This window comes from Muscardinus avellanarius (genome assembly GCF_963383645.1).
Source record: "Muscardinus avellanarius genome assembly, chromosome: 1".
NCBI classification, from domain to species: Eukaryota; Metazoa; Chordata; class Mammalia; order Rodentia; family Gliridae; genus Muscardinus; species Muscardinus avellanarius.
The window spans coordinates 86,308,183-86,333,969 of NC_137786.1; positions in this window are offsets into that span (position 1 = coordinate 86,308,183).

Consider the following 25,787-nt stretch of genomic DNA (forward strand, 5'->3'; position numbering starts at 1 on the left):
TTAAAAAAAAAAACAAAGAGCTTTGATAAGCCTTGTACACATACAGGCAACATTAACTTCATAAGAACTACCACAGTGTAAGATTCCATCAATTGGAATATGCATTTCAAGTTCAGACATGTTAAAATATGAAAACATTTTTTATATACTATGAAATACAGTACTGTTCATGGGACAAAGTTTACTTCATAGAGCTAAGGTATAGCTTGCCCTGCTTTAGTTTGAGGGCTTCAGTCTCTATCTCTTCTATTTTTGACAAAAGTGCCTCTTGTTACCAGACACACATAAATTATGCTATGCATTCTTGGTTCTGTCTTAAGGGTTTTTTTTTTAAATCTATCAGTCTACCTTCTATATCACCTCTCCATATAGTAGGAACTCTTAGATATTTTTCTCATGCAATATTAATGCTTCAGCTTATCAAAATGCTTTGGAACTCCTGAGAATAAATAACAGGTAGAGATAGCAATTTAAAAGATCACACTTAGGAATCACATTTAAATATTGAACAAATGTATAAGATAGCCAAAAAACAGCTATGATAGACAAGAAAGTAGCCTACTATGGGGAGTTGAAATCCTGAGCCAAGGGATTGCTGTACACCTCCTTCATAAATATAGATATGTGGTGGAATCAGGGAATATCAGAGCTGAGGCCGAATCTAGAATCTCATGTTAAATATCACATACTGAGGATTTAGATTTTGCCCCCTGAGAGGGCTCATAGGCCATTAAATGCTTTTGAATGCAGGAGTGATAACATATTTACATTCTAGATGATGAGTCTGGTGACCTTATGATAGACTAATTATAGGTTAAGAAACACTAAGGTCTGATATGTTGGGGCCATTTCAGTTGTTCAGGTGAGGCCTGTCAAAGCAACACCCAAGTTAGAATTCTGAGGAAGTCAGAGTACAAGGAATAGAATACTCTAAATAAGAGAGCTGGTTATATAGTTGTGTAAAATATAAACAGTTAAAAAATGTTGGACATGCTGGGATATGATAGGTCCTAATAGACAATTAATGCTTTCCCATTTGATCATAGGTTCATTATGAGTCTCAACATGTATTTACAAAACCATACATTAAAACATTTCTTTAGTCCAATTAGTTTTCTATCAGGATCTAGTAATTCTATATTTTTCCCTACTATATGAAACATTAATTTTGATTTTACAAATTGACTTATGGTATAATTCACAAATTAATTATCAAAAATTTATGAGTTTCATGCATTAAAAAGCATAAGAATTGTATAAAGTTTAAAATTATTCTCTAATTAAAATCTGTTAGAAGCTCATTAACTTATACCTATTATTTAGAGATGTATTGTATATTGCTAACAATTTGGATAAAGTCACAATATGAAAAAGAGCTTTACCCATTCCAAAGATGTTATCTCCAGTGAAGTTCTAAGTGTTACTTATAATTATAAAGGAATATTTATAATTATCTCTTTTATTTTTGTTTGTCTAGATGCTTTAAATTGTGGTAGGCTTTAGTTAAATAAGTAGAATTAAAGTCTATAAAATTTGCGTGATAAAATATAATATTTCACATATATAATATTTCATATTGTACATACTAGTAATAAGAGAAAAATGTTGCATACGTTTATTGAAACTTTCATGTATTGGCTAATATTTGTTACCATAAACACTCAAAAGTAATTTTTTTTAATTGAGTGTACTTTCAGGACTGCAGCTTTAATAAATGCTCATTTCTGAAGGCTTAAAAGAAGGATTAGTTAAATAAGTGTATTATATAAACTGTAAGCACGTATGTTGCATACTGAAATCGATTAAAGTCCTTTATTAATATTATATGAGTCTTTATTAATATTATATAGTCATAATTTCATTGTGACTATAGCATGATCCTCAATAACCCATAGCAGTTATATATAAAATTCCATTGCAAAGTGAGAATTCTAATTGAAAATATATTATCTGAGATAATAAAATAATGATGTGGTTTACTGGTATCCTTTATTATAATTCTTACAGAGTAAGTACTTTGATTATATTCTTCTTTCCCCTGAAATTCCTTCTGAATATTTTAATTGTATTTAAATTTGTTACAGAAGGGGCATTTATCATAATTTTTTTTTTGCAGATAAGATTGTGCCTTTTGAGGAGAAGACTTCATCCTTCCGCAGTGAAGAGCAGAGTCCCTACGTTTAAGGAATAAGAAGCCACTCTATCAATGGGGGGAAGGGGTATTTAAGTTACATATATTATGACTAACTTTTATTTGTTGTTGCTGCAATAAATACTGTATCACTTTGTTATATCTTTGTATGTATAGAAGTGCTCTATAAATGGGCTCCATGTTGTTAGGGATAAACTGCTGTAATAGTTTATCTATTTGAAAATTACTTTAAAACGGGTGGGTTTTTTTGACGAGTTGTTTCTTGCTTACCATTTTATTGTAAACTGTTTTATGTACTAATCAGTTCATGTTAATTATTTTTGCTGGTATCATATTTTAAAGAAAACTATACTCCAACAACCAACTGGTGTGTAAAAATAATTAAAATTTTCCTTTACTGAAATATATTTCCCATTTTTGTGGGGAAAAAGAATCCAAATTTATTAGGTTGTTTTGGGGTTTTTAAATATAAATAAATGTGTGAGTTATTGTATGCAAAACAATAAATATGATTAAAATTCTATTCATGTGGTACAAATATAATATGTTTATAAAATAAACCTAAAGCATATAGAATTACTTTTAACATGTATTTTTATGTGACTTCTGGAAAAATCTGTCAAAAATATTTTACTATATTAGCAAGTTCCATGTAAGGTTATATTACCTCCATTCTTGTGCACCAAAAGAAAGATTTCATCAGGATGGATGCCATTAGATAGCCAGGAAAAACTTTACTGGGTAAATTCCACTGAAGGGTCCAGGAACAGAGTAAAGGGGAGAGGGCCATGGCAGACTTCTCAAAGAAACCCAGAAAATCCATATTTTATATGGATATGGATATATAACTACCTAACAGTAGAACGTAAGATACAAAGTAAGGTGCAGTATCTACTTTAATTAGGTATTTCAGAAGTCTATAAATTTTAAAGTCTTTTTTTTATTGTTTATAATATTGCCTGAGATAGAATTAATGCAAAAATGGTATGGTTGGAAGCCACAGTCACCTGAGGATATAGCAAATAGAGGAAGTAAGGTGAGTGCATAGACTGAAGTCAGACCTTTGTGTGTGTGTGTGCTACTGGAGATTGAACCCAGGGAAATCCTAGCTATGAAGTACATCCTCAGGCCTATTTTTTCTTCTTTAAACAGGATCTCATTAAATTGCAGAGGGCCTTGAGAAGTTGCTGAGGCTGGCTATGAACCTGCAATTCTCATGTCTCATCCTCCCAAGTACAGAGATTACCATCATGCACCACCATGCCAGACTAAAAAGCCAGACCTTCATGTAAAGACTGACTTCATTGTCTTGAACAAGTTATATAACTTCATTGAGCGTCAATTTTTTAGATTTTAAAAGTTATTGGAGAATGTATAGGAAAAGCATGAATCACAAGCTATTGCTTATCAACACTATTGTGTTTCTGTCATGATGGGATGAGACAGGTTGAAATTATGGTTGTACCCCAATCACAGTAGGGTACAAGGATTTATTTCTCATTCATGACATGTGGACTCTATTCTGCTCTTCATTTTCTTTTCTCTGCACCAAAACTGATAGAGAAACCTCTGCCTCAAATAGAGTGTCATTACTAAATGTCTAGTCATGATGAACTATGTGCTACCACATAGGCTTCTGCCTGGAATTGATATATTTCAATTCCATTTGAATTTTATTGGCAAAAACAATCCCTAAAGCAACCCTGAAGTTCGAGAAGGCAAGGATAGATTATCCTCTATTAAGGATGAAATTTATGGTGTTTGTCCATCCAAAATGCCAAATTAAGACATTTGTAGCTCAGTGGTAGAATGCTTGCTTAGCATTTATGAAGCCCTGGGTTTGATCGTCAGCATGTCAAACTAAAACAAAAGAGCCAAATTAGTTTTACTATACAGCCAATTGCTTTTGTGCAGTGAGTCAGATCATCCTGACATCTTTGCATATAATATACAATGTGGTAAGGATGGACTCCAGGGTAAGACTGCTCTTGTTCTAAAAGGATAAGCTCTCTTTAGCTCTCACTAATAGTTATTATAAGGGGATACCTTCCCAGTGTTGTTAACTCTTAGTTTTTAATTTCCAATACACGCTAAGACTATATATTTCTTATGAAAAAAAATTACCTTATTTTTAAAAATGCCACTACCACAGAATACAGGTTTGGATTAAATTTTTCTCCATACCTGACATTTTATAATGTGGAAAATTATGTGGTTAAATAGCTTGAAAACAGTGATAACTCAGTTAATCACTGCTATTACTTGTAAGTTCACTTTTGCTTTAAAACTATAAAATCAAATCTATGGTAGCATAAGACTTGTAATAATTAAGATCACTTTATTATTTTACTTATCATTTACTAAGAATGATCCCATTTATATATGTTCTCTAAGTTGCTTTTAAAAGGCATGTTTCTAGAATGTTTTGAGCAGTGGCAGCAACATTTTTAGAAATATACACTTATTCTAGAATACTACATTAATAAGGATAGCCTTGAACTAGATTTAGAAATTCTGGCATATTGCCGGGCGTGGTGGCGCACACTTGTAATCCCTGCTTGGGTGACTGAGACAGGAGGATCGCACGGGTTCCAAGCCAGCCTCAGCTACTTAGTGAGGCTCTCAGCAACTTAGTGAGACCCTGTTTCCAAATAAAATATAAAAAAGGTCTAGGAGTATAGCCCGGAGATAGAAAGCCTCTGGGTTCCACCCCTAGTACCACCAAAAAAAAAAAAAAAGGAAATTATGGCATATTTTTAAATGTTCTTTTCTAACTATTTTCATGCAATCATTTCTGAACTGCAAGTCTATTACCATAAATATTGTAATAAGCCACATTATAACTAGAGTCCCAGATAATATACCTATAATATCACATACGAAACTAACAAGCTGGATATTCGTAGATATGTAACAAAATTGATGAACTGCAAGTGTTTTCACCTCCAAAGCTCTTATGTACATTTTAAAAATAACTAGTGATAACAGTTGTTATAAACACATTCTACTCTTTCCCTTTTGTCTCCTTATTTTCTCTTACTATTAACAGCCTAACCTAGGAATTGGAAATCAATAGAGTTGATATAATTGTACCCATAGCTCAGGAGAATAAATGGAGAGAAAGGATAGGTTTTGGAATAATTTAAAGATGTCCTGTACTAGAGTTTCTTACCAACTGGTGTTGAACTAAAAATTATGTAGCTTCTTCTGCTCCAGTTTCTCTTAATTATTAGGTAGATAATCATTGCTATAGAAAGAAACAACCAAGTAAAGACATAATAAAAAAAAAAACACTTATCAACCTCACCTTGTCAACTTCTAGCAGGTGTAGCAGTTGTTTACTATAGCCATGTATTTTTCTTCCTTTTTTTCTTTTTTTTTTTTTTTCTTTGCACTACTAGGGATGGAACCCAGGGATATTCTACCTTGGAACTACACCCTCAGCCCTATTTTTTATTCTTTATTTTTAAACAAAGTCTCATTGAGTTGCAAAGGGCCTCACTAAGTAGTACTGAGGCTGTCCTCAAACCGAGAACCTCCTGTGTCAGCCTCCCAAATGCTGGGATTACAAACGTGTGCCACCACACTCAGCTATATAATCTTAATATAATCTGTTATTATTATTTATCAATTGTCTTCTCTCCTTTAAAAAAAATTTTGAATTGCATACATCCTCATCTATTTAGTAATGTTTTACCATAACTTTCCTATTCTATTCTTATTTTCTAACTACGTCTATAAAGCAATAAATGAAAGAGAATTTGCATTTTTCTGTATCTGGAATTAAGTTGGAGAAAAATGGAGGAATGACTACTAATAATTCATTCAATAAATGATGGCCATTGGAATCCTTACATCCTTGAATATCCCCCAGGCTGTCCTTTCATTTGAGATTTTTTTTCAAAAACATTTTTTTGTGTGTGGTGCTGGGGTTTGAACCCAGGGGCATTCTAACCCCAAGCTATAACCCCAGCCTGATTGTTTATTCTTTATTTTGAAACAGTCTCACTAAGTTGCGGAGGGCCTCACTAGCTGAGACTGGCCTTGAACCTGGATCCTCCTGTCTCAGGCTCCCAAGTACTGGGATTACAAGGGTGTGCCATCATGCCTGCCTTCAAAAACAGTTTTATCTTTTGCAGTATATAATAATCAAGCAAAAATTATCCTTAATACAGATATTATGCTTGATTTACTAACATAGATTTTATATTTCCTTTCAGTTTGCAATATCTGTTCTCTTCATCAGAAGTTGAACATTTTAATCCACAATCTCCAACGTATTTTGCCTGTTTGTGCTGGAAACATGTTAAAAGACAGGCGGTAAAGACAGAAGAGAAGTTTGGGGACAGATCAATTCTAAAACTTTCATGTCCAGCTGGTTAAGAAAATATAGACCCTGGGCTGGACGTAACTCAGGGGTAGAATACCCTGCTTAAACTATGTGTGCCCCAGGGTCAAATCCCAACACCAAAGGAAGAAAGAAAGAAAGAAAAAGAAAAAAGGAATGAAAGAAAGAAAGAAAGAAAGAAAGAAAGAAAGAAAGAAAGAAAGAAAGAAAGAAAGAAAGAAAAAAGAAAAACGAACTGGGCACTGCATTTCCCATTAAAAGATCTTATTATAGATTATAGATCTACATTATAGGAGCTATAAATAGGTATCTAGCTATATTTTTCCATCATATTTAGTATTCTGTGTTTTTATTTGGACCTCTCTCCATTCCTATATTTAGATTTCCTTCTCTACCCACTCTGTATCACAAGGGACATGACAAAATTACTCAGGTAGCTTTTCTCAAATAGGTTTTCTGAAGCAAAGTAAAATCCACATTTTTGGCCGTTATTTTTCTTAATATGCGAGGTCCTCTTGGAATCAACCTGTGTCCATACCTATTTATTATTATTATTATTATTATTATTATTATTATTATTATCTAAAACAGATTGGAAGCTCACATCTCTTTCTAGCTTTTGTCCAACCCTTGCCTGGAAAAGTTATTGACTTTGAATCGTAGTTGAGGCTGAGTTTGTTCTAATCCTTTATCTCCAAAGCAGGGATGAGCATTTATATGCTTCAGATTTGAGCTCTTACTCTCTTGTTTAATGCATTTTTCACTAAATCTATTGTTATTCATCCAAAAAGTGTTTAACCTTCTTCCCTGAAATAAAACATATTGTTTATATTTTTTAATAACTAGATAGACTATATTACACAGCCAGCCTTGGAAAGAGATAATATTTGAACCTTCTAACTAGAACCTCTGGCAAACATTTATTGTTTTCCCCAAGTACTAAGGAAACTTATCATGGACTAATAGATTCTCATGGATAAATCAGCAAAGCTTTGGGCAAACTATTACCAATGTAGACAAATGGAGAGGTGTACAGATATATCTTTTTTCCAAGTAACAGTAATAATGATCTTTGGTTGGTTGTCCTTGACTTGTCAAATTTTCAGTACATTACATCCATACCTATGAATTTAACACATGCTAAGACCTAACATTTTTTGGACTAGAGATTGAACTTATGGGTATTCTACTTCTGGTCTACATCCTCAGCCCCTTTTTTAAATGTTTGTTTGTTTGTTTGTTTGTTTGTTTGTTTGTTTGTTTTGAAAGAGGATCTCACTAGTTTGCTGAAGGTCTTGCTATCCTTGCTGTCCTCAGACCTATAACTGTTCTATCTCAGCCTCCCAAGTATTGGGAGTAGAGCCACGTACACCATGCCAGGCTCTAATATAAAATTAATAGCCTCGATTTCCCACATCCACAGAGGTCTGGGGCTTGTTGCTCCTGACTCTATTCCCTATTAAGGCGTCACCAAACATTATTTCCAGCACAGGCACCTACTCTGGATTTCTTTTCATAGTTTTATTTTCCTTTAACTGCTTTATGATGTATATGATATAAAAATTACACCTGGGGACCTGAAAGACAAAAACTAGCAGGAAAAGAAGGGACATTTTATAGAAGTATTGAGGAACAAAGTAACATCTAAATGAAGTGTGTTGGTTCCTCATCTACAAAATTAAATATATATAATTATTTACATGTAATATTTAAGTATATATGTGTAATATAATTATATATTTATATGTGTTGGTTCATATAGATGAGTTTCATGTATATTAATTTTAACAATTATATAAATTAATATAATTTAATATATAATTTATATTAAAATATTTATATATATATGTGTTGATTCACACTCAAAGATTCAAATTATATTAGTATAACAAGTGTCCTAAGCATCTGTAGCAGTTAGAAAGATACATGAGTGAGTCTCTTATATTCCAAGATTGAGAACTTGTGCCACTCTGAAGATAAATGACACTGATTTGCAGCAGAGCTCTGGAGATTAGTAGATCTTGTATTGAATTCTGGTTCTATCTTTTTTTCCCATTTTGCTTATCTTCAATATTTCTACAGTACTGTTTTCTACATATAATTAATGTTTAAGATTAATACTAATGTGTTATATGCTCCAGATTTATGAACTCATTTACTTCTCACAGTAAGTCTTTTAGGGGTGACTACATTGTACCTTTTATAAATAAGGATAGTGAGGCTCCAAAATATTGAAGAATTTGTCCCAAGTCAAACAGGTAAAAAGTAGGAAAATGGCCCAATAAGCATAACATCAGGAAATTTGTTTTTACTAATGTGAATCTTAGTTTATTGTCAGAAAAGATAAAATTACTAATGTATTTATAATAAAAGACAAAACCAATTTGTAAAAACAAGGAAGGAAATTGAGGCATAAGGAAACAAAAAAAAGAAAAATAAGATTCCATCATGAATTTTTATTACAAGTCTATGTGCTTGCTCTAAGTGTGACATAAGTTTCACTTGAGATAGAGCAAAGCTATTAAGTTATTGCTAGTACAGAGACCAGAGGAAAATTTGTTTTCCAGGGTTCACAAAAACTAATATAAGGAAGTCTTCTGGTATAAAGCAGTGGACATTTTTCTTAACATACTTACAGTGAACTCCGCAAACAATATCTTTCAATACTGACTTGTGGCATCACATGATAATATGATTCATTTGAAATAGCAGGGAAGATAATCTTGTTTGCAACTATCTAATGGTTTATATTAACTGAAGGGTGAATTATAATATCATCAAGGGAAATCTTTCCCAAATATATTCTATGAAACTACCTATAAAAAGAATCATGCTTTCTTCCTTAGTTTCTGATGTCCTTCTTGGTCGTTTTTCCTTCACTCTTTCTGCTTTTGTTTGTAGCTCTCTGTACTTTCAGGTTTTGCTAGATCTTTGCCTCTGCCCTCTGCCCTGGCATAACTATTCCTTGCTTCAGTTTTTCCCCTATCACCGCCTTGGTATTTGGTACTATTTCTAATTATATGCAATATTCTCACTGCAGGATTTTACTAGACTCATTTATCTAAAGCTCACCAGTAAGAAGGTTTTATAAAGAATGGCAACAGAAATTACTGCTGATCAGTCTCTCCATATTCTGAACTTTACCCTTGAGTTAATTCAATTTTCCATTGTTATTCAATTCAACTATGTTGTTTTAAATCCTGTAAAATTTCTCTTACCTATGTGGCATTCTGCCATTACTAGAACAAGATACTGTAAAATATTTAGTTTTAAAAGATAAGGTTAATACAGACATGCTGTCACCCACCTGTAAGCCTAGTATGTGGGAGGCCAAGAAAGAAATTTTATAGGTTTTAGGCCTGCCTTGCAATTTAGTATCATCCTCAGCAACGTTGTGAGATTTTTGGTAACTTAGAAAGACTGTTTCAAATTTTTTCAAAAATTAAAAAATGGCCAAGGAGGTAGAATGCCCCTGGTTTCAATCAACAGAACCAACAAACAAATATAAGGTTACATTTAATGTGTTAGTCATGAAAAAGTTGCACAGTTTTTTTCTTTTAGTGATAAACCCAGAGGCATTCTACCTCTAAGCCACACCCCCAGCCCTATTATAGTTTTTATCTTTTATCTGGAAACAGGGTCTTGCCAAGTTGCTGGGGGCCTCACTAAGTTGCTGAAGGATCTATGATGAATATTCACTTCAGTATCAAAGTTGTTTGACTTTCTATTGAACAGTCTGATTTTTTACTTTATAAACTCCAGAAATTATGTAATCATATAACTGATTTTTTTTTTCTTTGCTCCTGAAACTTGAGAATTGAACGAGCAGCCTCCATTTAGCAGGTTAGGGGGCACTATGGTATCATGTGGTATATTCACTTCATTCTTAGAGTGCCATTCTGGTTTATGTCTATATGTAACCAAAAGCCCAAATGGGAAATTTTTTTCTAACAACTTTATGTCAGGAAGTGTGTTATAACTAGTGCTTCTCTTATACATCAAGGACTTTAGGGTCAATTTTCCTAAAATACCTTGATATTTTCTTTCTGATCTCAAGATTCTTTCCAAGAATCAAGTCTTTGTTTGCAAAATGCAGTAGGAAAGGACCAAAATCAAATGGCTGGACCTTGAACAGGAGTCCTGGACATCTATTATTTCAAATTTAACTCGAAATTTGGGAGCTTATAATTTTTCATTATCATCACATTTGACTCTACATATTTACATGGCTCAACCGAATGTTCTTATTTGGAATATTTTATGAACTTCAACTGCAGTAAGATTGGGGCTGGGTTTATCTGAAGGCTCAGTTTTATTATGGTTTGTTTTTGTACTGAGGATTGAACTCATGGGCAATCTACCTCTAAGCTATACCCCTATTCCTTTTATGTTTTTAAAATTTTTGAAACAGGGTCTAAGTATCTGGAGATCTCACTGCTTCCTGAAACTGGCCTCATATTTCTAACCTTCCTTTCCCAGCTTTCTAATTACTGGGATTACAGGGTGTGTAACAGCACACCTACCAGAAGGTTCAATTTGATTGAAAGTTCAAGGTGGCTTACTCATGTGCATGGAAGTTGATGATGGCAGTTTGCAGAAGTGCCTACAAATGGCTTTGGCTTTTTATGCCTGTGGCTTTTAGATTCTAAGAGAGATTATCTCATTTTCAAAATGAAATCAACAAGGTTTCCCATGATCTCCTTTCAGATATTTGAGAATATTGCTTCTATGACACTTTCTTCATCAGGTAAAATTAGAGCCTCCTTGTCATGTGAGAAGCAACATGTGTAGAATCAAATGGAAGGAATTGTTGGCCATTTTTAGACACTGTTACTGACTAGTCTCTGGCTACCACTATTCACCACTCTGTGCTTGCGGAGCACATGTCACTAACTTCCTTCACTAATTCTCAGTGTTGTTTCAAGAAAATAAATCTCTATGCAACTTGGCTCTGCTCTCTGGGCCATTACATTCTGCGCTAAGATTCCTTTCAATTAGAAATGGGCCTGTTTGTTGAATAGCTGTCTGAGCTTACTTTATACTGGTAGAAGTTTTGGTCCTCCAATTATTTTTATTTTATTTTGATCTATGTCTATATCTTTTTTCTATCTTACTGGAGTAGGACTAATGTACTACCTTACATTAGGCAAATACCACCCTCATTTGTTTTCCCAGGGAGATTCTTCTCTATTTGGGGCTTGGAGTCTTGATACTATGTGGAATTATAGCCATAAATTATTTAAAGCCCTTTTTTCCAGTTGATAAACTTTGCAAAATACTCGTTGGTATACATAAAAAAAGACTTTTTTTTTTCTGGTTGTGACCCTGCCATAAATGTTTCTAAGATGTCAGTAAAGGGTTCTCTAAACATACTACTGAACTGGAGTTTACCCTCAAGTTATATGTTGCTAGAAACAACTTAAGATTTAGTTTTTTCTTGAAGCCATTTTTTATTTTGAGAAAACTTTTGCTGCCTAGAAAGAATAGTGATGATAAACCTTTCTATTTTTCAACCTAAACAATCCACTATTCTTTTTCCCTTAAATTTTTCTATGAAACACTCCTTATTGTCCTTTTTCAAACTCTCATTCCATCTGAAACTTATCCTATGCATCTATCTATTAGAAACCAATTGATACTTTCAAGATTCTGCCAACAAATATTCTTATCCTGATATATAACTCACCATGGATATTTTCTATTTTATCTTATCTATCATCTATCATCTACCTATCTACTTATATTATTTGTGTATGGCCCTAAGGATTGAAATCAAAGGCATTCATCCCCTGAGCTACACCCCTTTATTTATTTATTTTTTTGAAACAAGATGGTCTAAGTTGCTGAGGTCTGACCTTGAACCCACAATCTTCCTGCGTCAGCCCCAAGTACTGGGATTTTAAGCACACACCAAAACATTCAATTTATTTTCTATATTATTGGATCATGTTATCATAAAATTATTTTTGTCTCTGAAAGATTTTGTATTACTTAGTCTCAGAAATTTCTGAATGTAAATTTTGCTTTATTATTTCAGTTAAATTAGTAAAAAAAAAGAGAGAGTAATTAAAGCACACATCTAATATATAAAAAACACATTAAAAGAAAGGGAGGAAATTTTTAGTGGTCCTCTTTATATATTATCTGCCACATTGAAAACAAGTTACTAAGAAATCCTGATTAGACATTAACTTTTCTCGTTGACCAGAAGTATTTCATAGTTCAGAAAGAGAATAGCACTATGTTGGAAAATATTGTTTTTATTATGTTGTTGTTAGGCTCATTATTAACTCACAAAAAAGAAGGCCTCTGATGAATAATAAGATGGATGTTTGGTAGATATCTAATGAAGTTAATTTGCCAGAGCTTACACATAGAAACTTAAAATTGTGTATGTACTTTTTTTGAAATAGTATAATATGAATCATCCAACTCTCTCCTGGTAATGACATCTAATTCAAAGTTCAAGGTGTGTAATCTCATAAATAGAACCATTTGAAGTTCATGGCTTTCTGCCATTTTATTTCTAAAAAAGATAAATCATCTGTCTGTAGAACATGTACAATGTTGAATAAAAAGTAGGTTAGCTATTATGGAAACCTCCACTCATGAAAATAGAGGGTTTAAGGCCCTTGGGAGAAATATCTAATACCAAAAGGGAGTGGGGAGAATGAAAAAAGAAAAAAGAAAAAATATGACTGAGAAAATAAAAACAGAGAAGTCACTGATATTTAGTAATTCTTACATCCTGATGACCAAGAATTGCCGCAAGGCTGCCCCAAAACTCACTAGTTTTGGGGCAAGCTCTTGATCAGCCAACCTTTTATACCCTCATTCAGTTTTTATTTTTTGTCCCCTTGTTCTACCCTCAAAGATGCAGTACAGACCTGATAATTCATATTCATGTATTGGGAGCTTGAGAATTGTTTGGTAACTTTTTTATTGTAGCAAAGATAACCACACCATTCAATCACCCTACATGTTAGAACATTACCGGGTTACTTTAACCCAGCCACTTTCATGTAGGTGTAACTATAATTATAGATTTTTATCTAGTTAAGGTTTTTAACCTGAATCATTCACTATACTGATTGTTTCTTACAGCCTGCCCATTTTTCCTCTCTTACCTTAGTAGTCATTTGCTTAAGGTATTTGAAAATAATATTATTGGGAGTAGACCAAACCTTGTTGTTATTTTTGTCCTGAGACTATACATTTCCCTGGCTGCATACAAATTTATCTATTGCTAAGTTTTCTGCTTCAATGTCCTTGTAATGATTTTTTTTAGGAAACAAAAAATCCTTTTAATTTTTAATCTCCCAATGTTCCCAAGTATAGGATTCTCTGGCAATATAGATGTCAGTCTGTGGGCAAGGAGGTTTCCCTCACCAAAGCAGTATTTACCCCCACCTGTGCTTACATGTTATTGACTTCTCACTTGGATTCATCTTACTCTTGCAGAATTTTCCTAAAAGGATTAAGAGGTAAGACTCCCCAACATTCTGTTCAGTACCTGCTCTTCTAATACCAAAGCTTCAGTGAACAGTTTGTTTCACAAAGTACAGCAGGTGAAAAATTAGCTCAAATGTTTAAACGTTGTATATAAAATGTAATTAACTTTCCAGTGTCTGGTATCTTAAACCTGAATTTTCCCTTTTGTTCCATTTAGCCAATTCTACAATTTGGTTTTTATTACTTGTAACAGCCTATTTCTTGTAGCAATTACTGAATCAATCCAGGTACGTAGCTCTAACAACAATACATTTCAGCTAATTTCAGTCACAGTTATTAGCTCATAAAATTTCCAGAATGGCCAGAGAAAGAAATTGTTCAATGAGAAGCAAAACTGCCACACGTGTCACTTCATTCTTATGACACTAGAAACTGGAAAACAGAAGCTTCCACAGAAGGTACTTTACAGTCTTGAAATTTCCTTTTAGAATGCTACATGCTTTAATAGAAGCTATTTTTCTAGCTGCCCTAGAAAAATAGGCCTCTGTGATCACCTGTGTTGGAAGATCAGAGCACCTGTTCCAGAGGCTGCGTCCTTAATGTTTCATGGTATCACGATTCTGCTTACTATTGGGAAGTAGTATGGGGACTTTAGTTTTTGGCTTTGGAGCTTCTATTCTACAAAAAATAAACCAAAAAAAAAAAAAAAACTAAGAAAGATGGAAGAATGGGTATTTGGATGAGCATACCTGGAATCTATGGCACCCTGGTCTCTCTCTTTACTGAAAATATCATATCACAGTGGTAAATACAGGATAATAGGCTTTGCACACAAACTTCATGACTACCTGCACTAGATATCTGGCTTTCCTAATTTTTGTAAACCTTAGTATCCCCATTTTGAAAAATAAAATGGATAATGTTACCTATACCTTATTTTAATGTTGTAGTAATATAGGAAGATATTGCAAATGGTTATTTGCATCATATCTATATGAAATGAATTCTAAGTGGTAGTGTTATAGTCAGATATACAGTGCCTTCTGAGGAGGTCAGGTATTAAAATTCAGTGTTGATATGGCTCAGTCTTGGTTGTGATCCCATCAGTAAAGAAGTCCATCTGGGTTGTGGCCAGGGCTGTAAGGCATGGCTGGACAAGGTACCCTGGGGTGGGGCCTTTAGGGTTGTATATGTTTCCTCCAACCCTTGCTTATGCTCCTCTTGCCTCCAGCCTCCATGATGTGAGAGTGAAACCTCATGCCTTCTCTCACTCTGTTTCCCATGGACTGAACCCCAAGTTCCCAAGTAAACCATGAGCAAATTATTGGGGAATGTTTCATAGAAGAATTTGAAACTAAGAAGTACCCATTAAAATAGAAGAAAACCCATGGGTATTGTTATCATGGCAGAATGAGGAAAATATTTTAATAAAGAGTAGTCAACTATACCAGGTATTACTAAAAACTTTAAAAGCATTATAGAAAAGTATACACTGAGTTCAGAACTGTGAAGGTTATTGGCTGCCTTACTAGATTAATATTGATTCAGTGATGAAGACTTATTCCAGATAAAAATAAGTTTAAGGCTGAATTTGAAATTAAGTAGGAACTACACAGAAAACAGTTTGTAAGAAATGCAAGTGGAGAAATCAGGACTCAGGAAAGACTAAAAAACCCTGTATAAAGCAAGGGTTATGAGGGTCTAGAAGTCAAGTGGGGGGGTTGGTATCTCATAGGAGCACAACACATTTAGAGGTGATAAGAGGGAAGAAGCCATGTGCAGGCACTGAAGCCACCAGTGAAAAAAAGTAAAACATTTTGCTTAAGTTTTTATTACATCGTCAGCAATGAAATCTAAGCTGGTTAACAATGCTTAATAAGAGAAGAAATACTACCTGATTCCTTTTATGTAAGATGTTTCAAATAGTCAAAATCAAAAATGCAAATATTAGAATGGAAGCTACAAGAGGCTGGAGAAGGGGAAAAGTTAGAATTACTAATAAATTAAAATTAAATTTCAGTTAGGCATATGAATAAATTCTAGATATCTATTGTAAAACATCATACCTATAGATGGTAATACTGTATTATATACTTAATCTATTAAAAGTATAATCCCACCTTACATATTTTGCAACAATAAAATAAGTAAAATATTATATTGATGTAATAAACATAGTAGTTTTTCTTGTGTTAAGCTCTAAATATTAATTTATTATGATATAGGACTTAAAAGTTTCCTTTTTTTAGTAGTACTGATAATTGAACTCAGGGATATTTTACTGCTAAGCTATACCACCGCATCCAATTACGGCACTAGCCTCAAACTTGTGTTCCTCCTGTCTCAGCCTCCCAGCCTTGTAAATACTGGGATTATAGATGCGCACTGTTTTTTTTTTAAATATATATATTACAAAAATTAGTCTTAGAAACAGGGTTCGGTGGTTCAATGATTAAAGTTCAAATATTGAAATGCAGCTCCTTAAGATTTGGTGATACCTCAAGTTATAATGGTGTATAATAAAAAGATATGACATAGGAAGATATTATAAATAAAAGATAAAAGTGTATAGAATGTAAATGAGATGCTTAAGAGGACATTAATTAATATATATTATAAAAGCAAATAATTTGAGACTTATTCAACCAATTCTGAAGTTTGTCAAAAATATACTGCCTTTAGGAAAATGAACACTATTAACCAAAATTCTTGACTGAGTAAAGAATAATTAGAAATAATAAAGGATTATATTTAATGTAATAGTTACCAGGAAGAGACCTTTAGTAAGTTGTGTTCCTAGTGGAGACCTATAATTTTTGTTTCTGTTGTGATTTCTTCTCATTTCTTTATCTTATCTCTGAACCCTATCTACCCTACACACCATACCTTTTCTCCTCAGCATGTTCCCTTGTAGAGCGGACACTTATGAATATTGGCTGAAGCCACAGGAAAGGCTGCCAAAGCTGTTGTGCAGGTCATGTGCTACATGGCAGCTGTTCATGTCATCAAAGTTGACTGATGCTCTTGAGGTTTCTATTTTTATGGGTAGTGGGCCTGGTATTATGCAAGAGTATCCGTTGGCTAAGCATCATTAGCATAGTTGCCCATGGTTTGAACATTTGCCTTCTTTTCTTTATTCTATGTGTAATCCTTAAAGCTAAGATTGCCTTCAAAAGCTGAGGAATAAGCTATTCTCACCAAATAGATAACTCTTAGGCTCATCAGTTAAATTCTATGCCAACGTACATTAATTACTTATAAACTCTTATGTTTTCTAAATGCTTCACTTAAGAAAATCTATTCCTATATCTACTATTATTACACTAAAAAAGGAAAGAATGTGTACATGGTATAGAAAAAAAAAAGATAAATCTTCTAAAATTCCTCCCCTCCTCGTCCTCCTCATCCTCCTCCCTCTTCTGCTTCTGCTTCTTCTCCATCTTCTTCTTTTTCTTTTTTTGATGCTGGGAATTGAACCAGGAGCAGTCAGTCTCCTTCCAGTTTTCACCCTGAGCCCTACTTTTTATTTGGGAACAAAGTCTCACTAAGTTACTGACAGTCTCACTAAATTGCTGAGGTTGGCTTTGAACCTACAATCCTCTCATCTCAGCCTCCAAAGTACTGGGATTATAGGTGTGCACCATCATGCCTGGCTAAAATTAAAAATATTTTAAAGGGTAGTTTCTGTATCATAGTAGAAAGAAAATACAATATATTAAATAAAAGGCAGGTTTTCAAAAAATTAAACCTTATCATTTTTAATATTTATATTGTATTTTTATCTCATTTTCTTCTGGAAACATCTATTTAGACAATTCAGCAATGATTTAATGATCACTTGCAACATGGAGAGCTCTAGGCTGATATGTTGATAAATAAAAATTACAGTTATTTGCCTAGTCCTTAAGGAGCTTAGTTTATATAAAGTGATTTAAAAGAAATCTATTTTATTATTATCTTAGCTGTAGAAAGTCTTTAAATTTTGTTTCAAATATATCTTCTTAAGACATAGGTCATAATAAATATTTTATATTAGATTTTCTAGACATAAACATTATTATAAAGACATCTTGCAATGATTTGAAACTCATTCTTTCATGATGATTCTGTTCATTGCTCTCATTTAACTCTATTTCTCTTAAAATTCCATGGAAATATATGTTTATTTTGACAAATTTTCTTTCTACTGATTCTTTGATCAATTTGTTTTTGTGTGTATGCACTCATTGATTTTTATACTTCTGCTAATGTAACTATATTTTACACCTCTTATTGATTTGATGATCTATCCAAGTATAAGTGGAACTGTGAGGATGGTAACATTATTGCTTCACTTGAAAGAGCCCAAGTTGCCCAGTGAGGTGGTGCAGACTTGTAATCCCAGTACTTGAGAGGCTGAGACAGAAATTTACAGATTCATGGCCAGCCTCAACACACTAGTGAGACCCTTGAAACTCTTCAGAATAAAAAGTAAAAGCCGTGCGTGGTGGCACATGCTTGTAATCCTAGCATTCGGGAGGCTGAGACCAGAGGATCGCGGTTCACAGACAGCCTCAGCTACTTAGTGAGGCCCTCTGCAACTCAGTGAGACCCGGTTTCAAAAAAAAGAATAAAAAATTAGGGCAGGGGGTGTAGCTCGGAGGTCGAATGCCCCTGGGTTCCATCCCCAGACTGGCAAAAAAAAAAAAAGTAAAATAGAGCTGGAGATGTACCTCACAGGTAGAAGGCTGCTGGGTTCTATCTCCAGTACCACAAAACAAAAGAAACTAAAAAAAGAAGAGAGAAAAAAAAAAAAAAAAAGGAAAGAGCCCACGTTTTCTGTTCCTTGAGGCATATAACAGAAGATTCATCTGTTTGTTGAACAAATGGCAGATGAAGCAGCAGACTAAATAGCTCAGGTTTGAGACCTATAATGCTGTAAATAAGAACAGGTATTGTTTTTTATGCCAAAAATAGTAGAAAGAACAGATCACAAACTAAATGACATCTTAATTATATGTTTTTTTTAAGTACATTGTAAGTCATTGCCAACTATTTTCACTGTGAAAGTCTGGTATTACCTTCAGAAATTCTAAACCTTATCACTTCTAAAGTAAAAAAAATCACGTTTTATAGAAACTGCAAATTTGGAACACACAAATTTAAATAGCCTTATATTTTATCATTGTATCGTGTTTTATGCGTGCACATTGACTAAGACATGCAAACTTATAAGAACTATAGCATAAAAAGGTCTTCAAAAATTTTAAAGTTAGCATATTTTACCAATAGATTTTAGCATACTTATTTTTACTGACTATATAGTGTTGTCTATTTTAAATAGCATTTCTTATTTAAACACTTGTTATAAATGATTTATTTCATTTCTAATTTATTATTTTTATAAAAAGTGCTAAAATAAATATTCTTTTTAAATTTTTTTTATTTAGTCATTATAGTCATACATCTTAATGCAATACAAAATGGTAGACGCCTACATGCACACATCACTCCTTTAGCCCTTACCCAATTCCCAACCACTCTCTCCTCCGCCCTCCTTCCTATGTTTGGCTTAGTGATTAACTTTGATATGCTTGTTAATGTACACCATGTGCATTAGGAAATTTTCCTTTACCCCCAACCCCCTCAGTTAGGTCGCCTTATTTGCTCATATACCTCTGCATGAATCTCACTGTTTAGGATTTATTATTAGGGTAAACATTCAAAGGTTACTGTTCTCACTTGTACAAACACAAAAGACATAATTTATTAAACAATAAAATAATTACTATAGTGTTAAAATAAATGAATAAGAAATATTTAGGAAGTCCTAACAGGAAATAAAGACTGTGGTCCAAGAGATGATGGGATGAAAACGAGGAGTTCAGTCTCTGTCCCTGTTCAAGGGTGAAATTCTGGCAGCTGCTTCGGTCACACAGCCTCTGACTAAGCAGCCAGACTAGCTTTATAATATAGTTTGTAAAATTTTTCCCATTTTTAAGGGAAGTAAACTGTGTGTATGTGGAAGAGAGAGTAAACAGAGGCACAGTGCAACCTGGATCCTGGCAAAGTCACCTCCTGGTTTGTAGACAGGGACGCCATCATCTTTTGTTCTGAACACTTTCAATGACCTATTTCTGAGGTTATCTGAAATAACCTCACATAACACTGCGTGGGTGTGTGTGGGGGGGAGTGATATTGTGGAAAAGAGAAATATTTCAATTCAAGATGAGTCTCGAGACTTACTACATTAGACAAGAAGTTAACTGGGCGTGTTGGCCCACCCTTATGATCCCAGCATTTGGGAGGCTGAGACAGGAGGATGGCGGTTTGCAGACAACCTCAGCTCTTACTTAGTGTGGTCCTTTGCAACTCAGTGAGACCCTATTTCAAAATAAAGAGTTAAAAATAGGTCTGGGAGTGTAGCTCACAGGTAGAATGCCCCCAGGTTCCATCTCCAGTACCACACACACAAAAAAAAAAAAAAAAATGAAAAGAAGTTTATTTTTTCTTGCATAACAATACAGGGTGGGGATTTACTTTGACACATAAAAATAATCAAAAACTTAGACCTGTGGATAGTTTTTCTATTTAGTACTTGGGTTCAGAGGTGGCTCTTATCCACCTAGAAGGCCAGTGGAAAATGGAAAGAGCAAGGGGAATCATAGATAGAAAATTTGTGTACTGTTTTTGGAAGTGACACCTCACACTTTTATCAAAATCTGCTGGTGGAAATTTAAGAGTTTCAGACTCTAATTCTGTAGAAAAAAATAAATCATTATAAACCAACAAAAAATATAAAAGTAAACAAATTAAATATTTTATCCTAATAGAAAAGCTTTGTAGAAACTGATGTGTAATCAAACATAATTAGTACACTAAAATGTAAAGCTAACAGAAATAGAAACAAACTCAAAAAAAGAGAAACGAAATGAAAAGAATCAACATTATACTATAATTGAATTTCTTACAACAATATTGGGAGGTAATTGAGGAAAGATGTAATTCAGTTATAATGGTTAAACTTTTTGAAACTTGAAGAGACACAAGAATACTAAATTAAAAATAATAAATTAAAAATTAAAATAAAAATAAAATACAGCAATACATTTTGATAAAGTGATTTAATATCAAGAAAAATAGGAAAGTTCAACTATCAAAGAAAACAAATGGTAACAGAATAATACTGCATTATAAAAATCCTCATCTATAATTTTTAAAACTCAGAAGGCAGTATAATTTAGTGTTAATACTTTCAAGAGATAATTGATTGCAACCTAAATATTTCTATCAGCTTATGTTTTACTCAAACGTGAATGTAGCCGGGCGTGGTGGCTCATGCTTGTAATCCCCACACTTGGGAGGTGGAAACAGGAGGATCTTACAGGTTCGAAGCCAGCCTCGCTGGCTTAAGAGACCCTGTTTCCAAATAAAAAGTCTAAAATAGATCTGGGAGTGTAGCCCAGAGGTAGAAGGGCTTCCAGGAACCCCATTACCACCAAAAAAAAAAAAAAAAAGAAAAAGAAAAAGAAAAAAAGTGAATGCAATGTAAATACATAAATAAAATATAATAAGGGGTTTACTAGATGTATGGAGTGTAGGGGGAAAATATGCTATTAAAAAGTGCCCTTCAACAATATCTTCAAGGAAGTAATAGCAGAAAATTTTCCAAACATAGAGCAAGAGGTCGATACACAGGTCCAGGAAACTTATAGAACTCCTTTTAGACAGGATTGGAGAATAGGATCCCCATGCCACATAATTGTCAAAATGACCAATGTGGAAGCCAAGCAGAGAATCTTAAAGGCAACAAAAACAAAGGGCCAAGTGACATTCAAGATGAGTCTCGAGACTTACTACATTAGACAATAAGAATTAGAATCACTCCAGACTTCCCAAACCAAGTCATGAGAGCCAGAAGGGCTTGGAGTAACATATTCCAAACTCTGAAAGAAAACAACTTCCAGCCAAAAATTTCCTACCCAGCAAAACTTTCTATCAAATTAGATGGAGAAATAAGAAGCTTTCATGACAAACAGAAACTGAAGAAATTTATGTCTTCAAAACCAGCACTAGAGAAAATACTCAAAGAGATTAACTACAAAGAAGAAATAGGTAACACACACCAGAACCAGAGAAATAAGATTTTCCATCCAACAGACAACTAAGATTAGTTATCTGTGGAGATTCATTATTTATGTTAGTCTTTTACCTATCTCTAAATTGTATTGTTTGCTTTTATTATTAATTTTTAGGATTTCTAGTTGGAATATTAATATACCTTCAGATATAGCATTTGGAAATATTTTATCCCATTCTATCAGTAACTTTTAACTCTGTTTACATTGTCTTTGGATATACAATATTTTATTTTTTAGGGAGTTTGTATACCCTTTTGTTGCCTGTGCCATTGAAATCATATCCAAGAAACCACTGCCAATTTCAATGTTGTGAGGTTTTATGACCCAGATTTTCTTCTAAAAGTTTTATAAGATTTTCTTCTAAAAAGTACTAAGATTTATATTTAGGTCTTTTATCTATTTTGAGTTAATATTTGTATATGGGATTAGGTAAGGGTCCAATTTTATTCTTTTTCATGTAATTATTATTTTTCAACAATATTTAGTTAAAAGATTATTATTTCCTCCACCAAATGTTCATGGAAACCTTGTCAAAAATAACTTGACAATATATGGAAGAATGTATCTCTAGGCTTTTATTTAACTCCAATGGTTTATATATCTGCCTTTAGAACAGTACTACACTGTTTCAATTATTGTAGCTTTATATGGTTTGAAATTAGAAAATATATATCTTCTAGTTTTGTTCTTTTTCAAGATCGTTTTGGGTATCTAGAGTCCATATTACATATTAGGATAGATTTTTTTTCTGAAAAATAAATATATAAATATATGATAGTTTCACCTAAAAAAAAGAAAAAAATATTCTCTGGCAAGAAAGAAAGCAAAAAGAAATATTAAAATGTTATCTTTAAGTTATCAAAAGCTTGGTATCAGACAAATGAAACTGTTATGTGAGATTATCATTTTTAATTTTGGATAAATTGCTATAATACTAGATGCCAACCACTAAGCCAATCATGAGAAGAAGGGATGGGGAGGGAATGGGGTGGGGACCGGGTGGGGGCTGACTGGGCGATGTGTGCATGTATGTCTACAAAAGTTTTTTGTATCCCACTATGATGTATGAATACAGTGCACAAATAAAAAATTTAAAAAGAGCCCTTCAACGAAAAATGAAATAAATTCAGAAGAAAAATATAGAAAGTAAGAATAAATGATAGAAAAACTGGCCAACAATATTGTTAAATGCATATAAGAAGGTTAGAAGAAGATGGGAGAAGAGGAAGTTGTGGAAGGAAATGACATATTTCTTTGCCTGATTTGAAATCAATCAGAAAACAAAAAAAGCCATTAGGTTTCTTTGGTATTTAGGTATTAATGATGTTAGAAACAGAAGGTACGTATTATTTATTTGTTTATTTATTTATTTATTTATTTATTTATTTATTATTTATTTATTGATACTAAGGATCCAATCCAGGGAAATTCTACCTCTGCGATACAACCCTGGTCTTATTTTTTATTACTTATTTTGAAACAGAGTCTCATTAAATTGTGCAAGGTCTCACTAAGTAGCTGAGGCTGGCTGTAAACCTGCAATTCTCCTGTCTCTGCCTCCAAGTTCTGAAATTTCAAGCCTGAAACACCATAAGCATGAGTCACCATGGGTGCCAAGAAAGTATAATTTAAGCCCGGCGTGGTGGCTCATGCTTGTAATCCCTGTGCTTGGGAGGCGGAGACAGGATAGGTCTGGGAGTGAAGCCCAGAGGTAGAAGGGCTTCCAGGAACCCCAGTACCACCAAAAAATTAAATAAATAAATAAATAAATAAATAAATAAATAAATAAATAAATAAATAAAAATAAAGATGATCTTCTAAAAGAAAGTATAATTTAATAATAAGTTTTGTGGTAAAATGAGGCTTATGGATTCAACAGTAGAGAAGTAAAGACAGCATGACATATATTTAAGATTGCAAAAATAAAAACAAATACATATTAATACTAATATCCACAATAAAGATATATGAAACAAACATTAATATAAGAGATTCTGAGATTTGAATTGTAAAAACACAACTATTCTCATTAAATGACCCACAACTTACTGTAAAACAATGCAAAGAGGCTGAAAATAAAATAATATAAAATAATTGTTTAGATGAGGCTTTCAAAAGTATTATTATATAAAAATAGAGTTTAAGCCAGGCGTGGTGACACATGCTTGTAATCCCTGCATTTGGGAGGCTGAGACAGGAGAATCCAGGTTCAGAGACAGTCTCAGTTACTTAGTGAGGCCATTTGCAACTCAGTGAGACCCTGTTTCAAAATAAAGAAAATAAAGAATAAAAAAAAAATAGGGCTGGGGGTGTAGTTGGGAGATAGAATGCCTCTGGGTTCCATCCCCAGTACAGCAAACAAACAAAAAAAAAATAGAATTTGAGAGCCCTGTGTGATGGTCAAAACCTATCATCTGAGTACTTGGGAGGCTGAGACAGGACGATCACAGGTTGGGTCATCAGCACTCTAGTGAGATTCTCAAAACCTAGTGAGACACTATTTTAATAACAGAAGGGCTCTGTGTATAGTGCAGAGATAGATTTCTCCTCGGCTCAATTCTATTACTTTGTGCGTGTACACACACACACACACACACACACACACACACACACACACACACCAAGAATTTAAGGTAAACTGATTTAATATAATATGAAGAAGCATAATGTTAAAGGAAAGATATCATCAATCATAAACTTGTATATACCTAAAAATCATAGAATACAAAGGTTAAAACCTGAGAAAACAAAAGGAAGAAAAGATACAATGCAAACCTAAGAATATACAAAGAAAAATTATAGCAGAATTTTGTACCAATTCCAAAAATAAAACACAAAAAAGAGTATTTTCTCCTTGGTAACTTTTATGGTAGATTAGTCACATAAAAGCCCCTTTAACATCAAAACAATTAGATGATGGACATGACCCACAGTTAGAGGCAGCGCTAATATGTGAGATAGCCTTGGTCTTCAGGGATAACTTCTCCACAGACAGGGCAACAAACAACAAAACAAACTGTTGCTACAGATGCTAGAAGCAAGTAGAGGCAAACCCGATACTATCAGCATAAAAGCTGTTTGCACATTGAACTTGGGGCAGAATCGAGGTGAATTGCTGAGGCTTGGGGTACCATTCATCTCATAAAGGGTAAAGGAACCCCATAGGAGTGGCCCTTCCTAGCCACCAGGGGAAATAGCTTATCCCTGCAGAAATATTTTTTTCCTAATTTAGGCTCACAGGATTCCCAGACATGAAAATAAAACAATCAGCTCACAATCAAAAATAAGAAAACACAGTTGCCAAAGTAACGTGGATAATTGTCAATAGAAATCAAATGTCATATTTATAGCACTAAGTGCAGAATGAAGAAATATAAATAAATTGGGAGCCACGATGTTAAATACTAACAAGAAAGAAAAGGCAATTAGAAAGGTGATCAGGAAAAAATTAATTAATAAAAATATATAAAATATTTAAAAGAAATATAGAGCTTATAGAAATTAAACAAATGAAATTTCTGAGTTAGAAAATTAATAGTATGTGAAATGCATAATACACCTAACTGAAATTGTAAAATATGTTTGGTCAGAAATTATTTGATTATTAAGTAACATATTATGGACATATTTTGAAAATATAGCTAATAGGATTTGCTTATGAATTTGAGACAGTAACAAAATGTGACTCCAAACTGTTTTCAATAGAAGAAAATAA